General features: G+C 36.9%; 1 long non-coding RNA gene across 6 annotated transcripts; it reads right to left on the bottom strand.

Moving 5' to 3' along the window:
* Positions 1-1,309: 1,309 nt before the first annotated feature.
* Positions 1,310-5,694, bottom strand: LOC106296418. 6 transcript variants are annotated; one of them, XR_001261208.1, is made up of 8 exons: positions 5,369-5,694; positions 5,251-5,295; positions 5,091-5,161; positions 4,730-4,966; positions 4,498-4,658; positions 3,457-4,414; positions 3,272-3,352; positions 1,310-1,586 (listed from the first exon to the last, which is right to left on the bottom strand). It is a non-coding gene; the product is annotated as an uncharacterized LOC106296418 (long non-coding RNA). The 6 variants fall into 6 exon arrangements; XR_001261207.1 differs by lacking the exon at positions 1,310-1,586 and adding an exon at positions 2,179-2,518; XR_001261210.1 differs by lacking the exon at positions 1,310-1,586 and having other exon boundaries at positions 3,040-3,352; positions 5,055-5,161.

The following is a 5,694-nucleotide window of genomic DNA, read 5'->3' as shown; positions in this document are numbered from 1 at the left end:
CGACCTGCGACATGCGAGATGCGACTTGCGACATGCGACTTGCGACTGATCGCAGGTCGCATGTTGTTGTTCGTTTCGCTGTCGCGTAACATGCGACCTGCGATTGGTCGCAAGTCGCAAGTCGCAGGTTGTTGTTCGTTTTGATGTCGCGCGACTGATCGCGCGACCAGTCGCGGGTTCCCAATTAAGTCGCCCGAAAAAACAGCGACTAAAAATTAAGAAAATTTTGATCGTGCGACTGGTCGCAGGTCGCAGATCGTAGGTCGCGTGACACGTAAACGAACATAGTTTTAGTCGCAGGTCGCAGGTTTAGTCGCAGGTCGCAAGTCGCAAGTCGCGCGACACGTAAACGAACGTAATCTTAGTCGCAGGTCGCAGGTCGCGCGACACGTAAACGAACATGGCCCAAATATGCATGTATTAGCCCCGCGAGCGCATGTACGTGTAGAGGCCAAGTGCAGATAAAAGCTATGTGTTTAATTCATTTCTACCAAACGTACTCTATAGACATAGACTATCATTTCTGTATCTAGAAGCTAAGTTCCCGACCATACAGTTGACAAAAAAAAAGTTCCCGACCATACTGTTTGTGTGGCTCATATTAATCTAAGCTTATAAATATATACTATATGTAATATAGTATGGGAAGACAAAGAACAAAAGTACAATGACATGAGTATGGTTCATGCAATGCAGGATGGCCGCACAATCAAACAAACATATGGAGACTAAGTTCGAGCTGTAAAAACTTGAATATGTGTTGGGAGAAAGGTAACCGGATCCAATATGGAACCCCACATAAATCAGGTGCAAATAAGGTTAACAATAGTAAGTGAATCGAATGTTTACAAGTAGTGTAAAAAGATAATTGTATTACCGTACACGGCTAACATAACACATGATAAAAATTGTGAATTTATGGAATTCAAACAATCAGACTGTAATATGGTCATATAGTTAATCAACCAATGTGCATCTTTTCGCAGAGGTTGTGCGCAAAATGACAAAATAATAGGCATGAGTAATTAGGAAGAAAGTGTTGGTATCCCTGAAGAAGGTAACATATATGTATGCATGATCTTGTATGGAAAACGGCTGGCATGTGACTATAATATATTCAATATATATGGTAACATCAGATTTGAGTGTTTTTGTCCTAACAAGCTGACCGATACTATACTACATTAGTAATGTAATAGTCTCAGTATTTAAGTTAAGTCGTACTAATATATAAAGCCATCAAGCTTTGGTTATAGCGAAGGATAAATAAATATGATGCCTTAAACTGAAAATAAGATACAATCCGAAATAATACAAGAGATGTGCATGCCACAAAAGTCCAAAGTGGGAGCTTAGGGAAAAGGATAGGGAATGCGATAAGTTCCAAGTCTCAACGGAAGAAAGTTAAAGAGAGGAGAAAGCAGCAATGGGTTATTACAAGAGTCGGTCTGGGTTAAATGTGGAGAAGGCTTCAATTGCATATGTACTAGCTGCAGTTTCAAGTGCCTCTTCCTTCAGCACAAACTGATTCATGCACTCTGTGGCATTGAGTTACATGAAAATAAGCATTGCAACACACGATAAACCTGCTAAATTGAATCATTGTACGTTAAACATTCAAACCAATTTGATGACTATTTCAACAATTATATATGGCATATAATATGGTCATATATATCATGACATGTCCAATTCAATATATATTTCTATACTATGCATATATATGACATGTTCAATTCAATATATATTATATACTATGCATATATATCATATAGCATTGTAAGCAACTAACTGTATTAATGTACATGGCTAACAGAACATGAGATAAAAATTGTAAATTTATGAGGTCCAAATAATCAGACTGTACTGTTATGGGAAAACATTTTTTTTTCGTTTTATGCCAACCCGAAGTCAATGACTATACTATATGGCATATAATATGGTCATATAGATAACCAACCAAGGTGCATCATTTCGTAGAGCTTGTGCACAAAATGCCAAAATAAGAGGCATGAGTAATTCGAAAGAAAGTGTTGGTATCCCCGAGGAAGGGAACATATATGTACGCATGACTTTGTATGGAAAACGGCTGGCATGTGACTATAATATATTTAATATATATGGTAACATCAGATTTGAGTGTTTTTATCCAAACAAACTGGCCGATAATATACTACATTAGTAATGTAATAGTCTCAGTATTTAAGTTAAGTCGTACTAACATATAAAACCATCAAGCTTTGGTAATAGCGAAGGATAAATAAATATGGTGCGTTAAACTGAAAATAAGATACAATCCGAAATAATAAAAGAGTTGCGCAGGGCATAGAAGTCCAAAATGGGAGCTTAGGGAAAAGGATAAGTTCCAAGTCTCAACGGAAGAAAGTTAAACAAAGGGGAAAGCAGCAATGGGTTATTACAAGAGTCGGTCTGGGTTAAATATGGAGAAGGCTTCAATTGCATATATCCTAGCTGTAGTTTCAAGTGCCTCTTCTGTCAGCGCACACTGATTCATGCACTGTGTGGCATTGAGTTATATGAAAATAAGCATTGCAAAACACGATAAACCTTTGAAACTGAATCATTGTACATTAAAAATTCAAACATATATGATGACTATTTCAACTATTCTATATGGCATATAATATGGTCATATATCTCATGACATGTTCGATTCAATATATATTTCTATACTATGCATATATATGAAATTTTCAATTCAATATATATTTATATACTATGCACATACATCATATAGTATAGTAAACAATGCTAACACACACCTAGCTTGTAGACTATAATCCAACCAGTTTTCAGACGTTATACTGAAGTCACCCACACAAATCAACACATAAGCACAAGAATGCACATCTAAATGTACAAAGTGCGAATACAAAAGAAACATGTAAATAGTGGAAGCACACCATGGTGATTATACTATGTATTTTTTCTCATCTAGTATGACATCTCTTTACATCAGTATGCATGGTAGAACCATTTTCATACATTATACGGAAGCCACACACACAAAGCAACACATGCAGGTAAGTCTAAATGTTTATAGTGCACATGCAAATAATACATGTGAACTAGTTCAAGCACACCCGTCTGACTATAATGTTTAGTGTTCTCATACAGTATAGCCATCTATTTACAACATTATTCAGCGTCTCCCTCACAACCAACCCCAGAAACGTATTTAGAACAACAAACGAAGCAATAAAAAGACAAGTACATGAACAGTTCCGATTTTCAGTAATAAACTATATACCTCATGTCTGAAGGTACACGCTTAACTTTTCGCGGAAAGTACATGCCTCGTTGTTTCGCCATTATCCCCTTCCAACCATATCTGAAAATAAACGGCGGTTTCGATTCAGATAAAACATAGATAGATCGGGCTGCTTAGACAGTGATGTTAAGTACACTACAACTAAAAATCGAAACCGGACTAACCTTGATTGCCGCTGTTTTCTTTTCGATCGCCCGCACTGCCGTTCGCTCTTCGATCGCCCGTGCCACCGTCACTTTCAAACTGCTGCCGTAACCCTAACTTTGTATATCACACAATAAACAGACGGCTACCGCCGGGAGGGTGAGAGTTACACCTTTTATATTCTCCATATCAGACTCGCAATTTCTCTCTCAAAATCTAACTTCTTTTTCGCATGTGGGGAGAGAGTTCAAAATTAAAAACGACTTCTCAGTTTACAGGGGAATGAGAAGACACAACTTTTACTGTTTGTACACGTGCATGTAGGGGTATTTTGTCAATTGTTGTTATATAAAATATAATATCATAGCCAATTTATGTTATAGTTAGATCCTTAGTTTCTTTTTTTTTTCATATGGTCATGTCACCTAATTCCTAATAAAAATATAATTGATACTTAATAGTGTACCTTGTGTAAATGTTTTTATTTACTATTTAAATGTTTAGAGCTTTACAGTGTTATATTATATAACTTATATATCAGAATGAAATGCTATTTCATAATTAGTCCAAGACACGTATAAGAGCAATCATGGTTAACCCAGTTAAATCCTAAGCTTTTTTAATCATGTGCTGTAAGAGCATCATTAACCTAGAGATCCATTTAGGGTCTCTTAATTTTTTTTTAATAGTAATTGTGAGCTAAGAGACTCCGCTAAGAGACGACAACATTTATATGTCCAATGCAAGTTTCTTAATTAAGGTTTCTTAAAAAAAAATTAAACATTCTCAACACTTATCTGTCCATAATGATGAAACAAGCAGCTTCAGACCTATTTACTCAAACCTAACAACTTGATTGATACAAACTATAAACTTAGTATGACATCAGGAAAAATGGGTTAACCTGACACCAACATACCGTTCCTGATTAGCCTTAATTTGAGGCTGCAAAGACTTCACAGCCATTGCAGATTCGACCTGTAAAGAAACAAACCACAATTTCAACAATAAAACCAACAGTAATTGAATCTTGCCGTTAGTAAAACAAAAGTGAAAATAACCTGCTTTTTGGTCAGTGGGAAGGTAGCAGCCTTAACAAGAACGGTGAGTAGAACGATAACGAAACCATCATGTGCTATTTTAAAACAATCAGAAAAGTGATAGGGTGGTTTCTATGTGTTTCGGTCCATCAGCTGTGGCTGCCTCATTCTGTGGATTTATCCTGCATTTTTACAATGTTAACAAAGAGAATTACGCACTAAAATGGTTTAGAATCTTATATATATTATATACCTTAATGCAGCTTGATAGTGCGATAAAGAATCTTGTAGCATATTCGTTGCAGCAAACACTTGAGCTAGCTTGGCATGGAGAGATTCATCAGCCCAGTCTTTTAGATATCGTTCAAGTAGTGATACAGCATCTCCATTCCTCCCTTCCATTAGATGTAGGTCAGCTAGAGCTATGGCTGCTCCAAGGTATACAACGCTTCTTTGGTTTTGCCAAATGCCAAATAAGAATGTACTAAGCCTGAAATGACCTCAATATTTCAAGCTTGTTAAAGATTAATACCACCAAAACAATACAACAATGGAAGTGAATATCAGTTTTTTGTCACCTGTTAACCAGACCTTGATATGAACGAAGATCATACCTCAAATTCTGGGCAGCCCTGAAGGCAATCGCTGCAGCTTCTGGTCGTTTTGCTAGTCAAAGGAAGTTTTCCTGTAACATAGAATAAGATAGTGGATATACACACACAAAACGTTTTTACAAAATAATTAAAAAAAAAAATCTTCTTTAAACAAATGTACCTTCACTATGTAGGCGGGTATGTGCCTCTCATCTACTCTGATACTCTGATTGCATAGTGAAACTCATCAGATATCACACAAAGATTTTAGCACACAATTTAAGTTGCAGCAAGCTAACCTTCTCAGCATAAGACAGTGCCGTCCTTCAACCAGGAAGTCGATCTGATCTCCGATTACGACAACACTCGGAGAACGGGAATTGAAGAAACCTAAGGCTATGGACTCGTATCAACGGGAATTGAGAGGCATCGCCGGTTGTTTGAAGATGCCGATGAGACTGTGGATTGGAGAGAAAGGAGAGGAGATCGAAGGATTGGCGAGAGAGGAGAGGAGATTGAAGGATAAGAGACGTCTCTTCTGAGACTTGATTAAGAAACGTCTCTTCTGAAAATAGCTAATTTTCTTTTTTTTTTTAATCATAATTACATTAAAAACGCCGCTAAG

The sequence above is a fragment of the Brassica oleracea genome, chromosome C6 (genome assembly GCF_000695525.1).
Source record: "Brassica oleracea var. oleracea cultivar TO1000 chromosome C6, BOL, whole genome shotgun sequence".
Taxonomy (NCBI): domain Eukaryota; kingdom Viridiplantae; phylum Streptophyta; class Magnoliopsida; order Brassicales; family Brassicaceae; genus Brassica; species Brassica oleracea.
The sequence above is the reverse complement of the archived record's forward strand: the minus strand, read 5'-3'. Positions and strand labels throughout refer to the sequence as shown.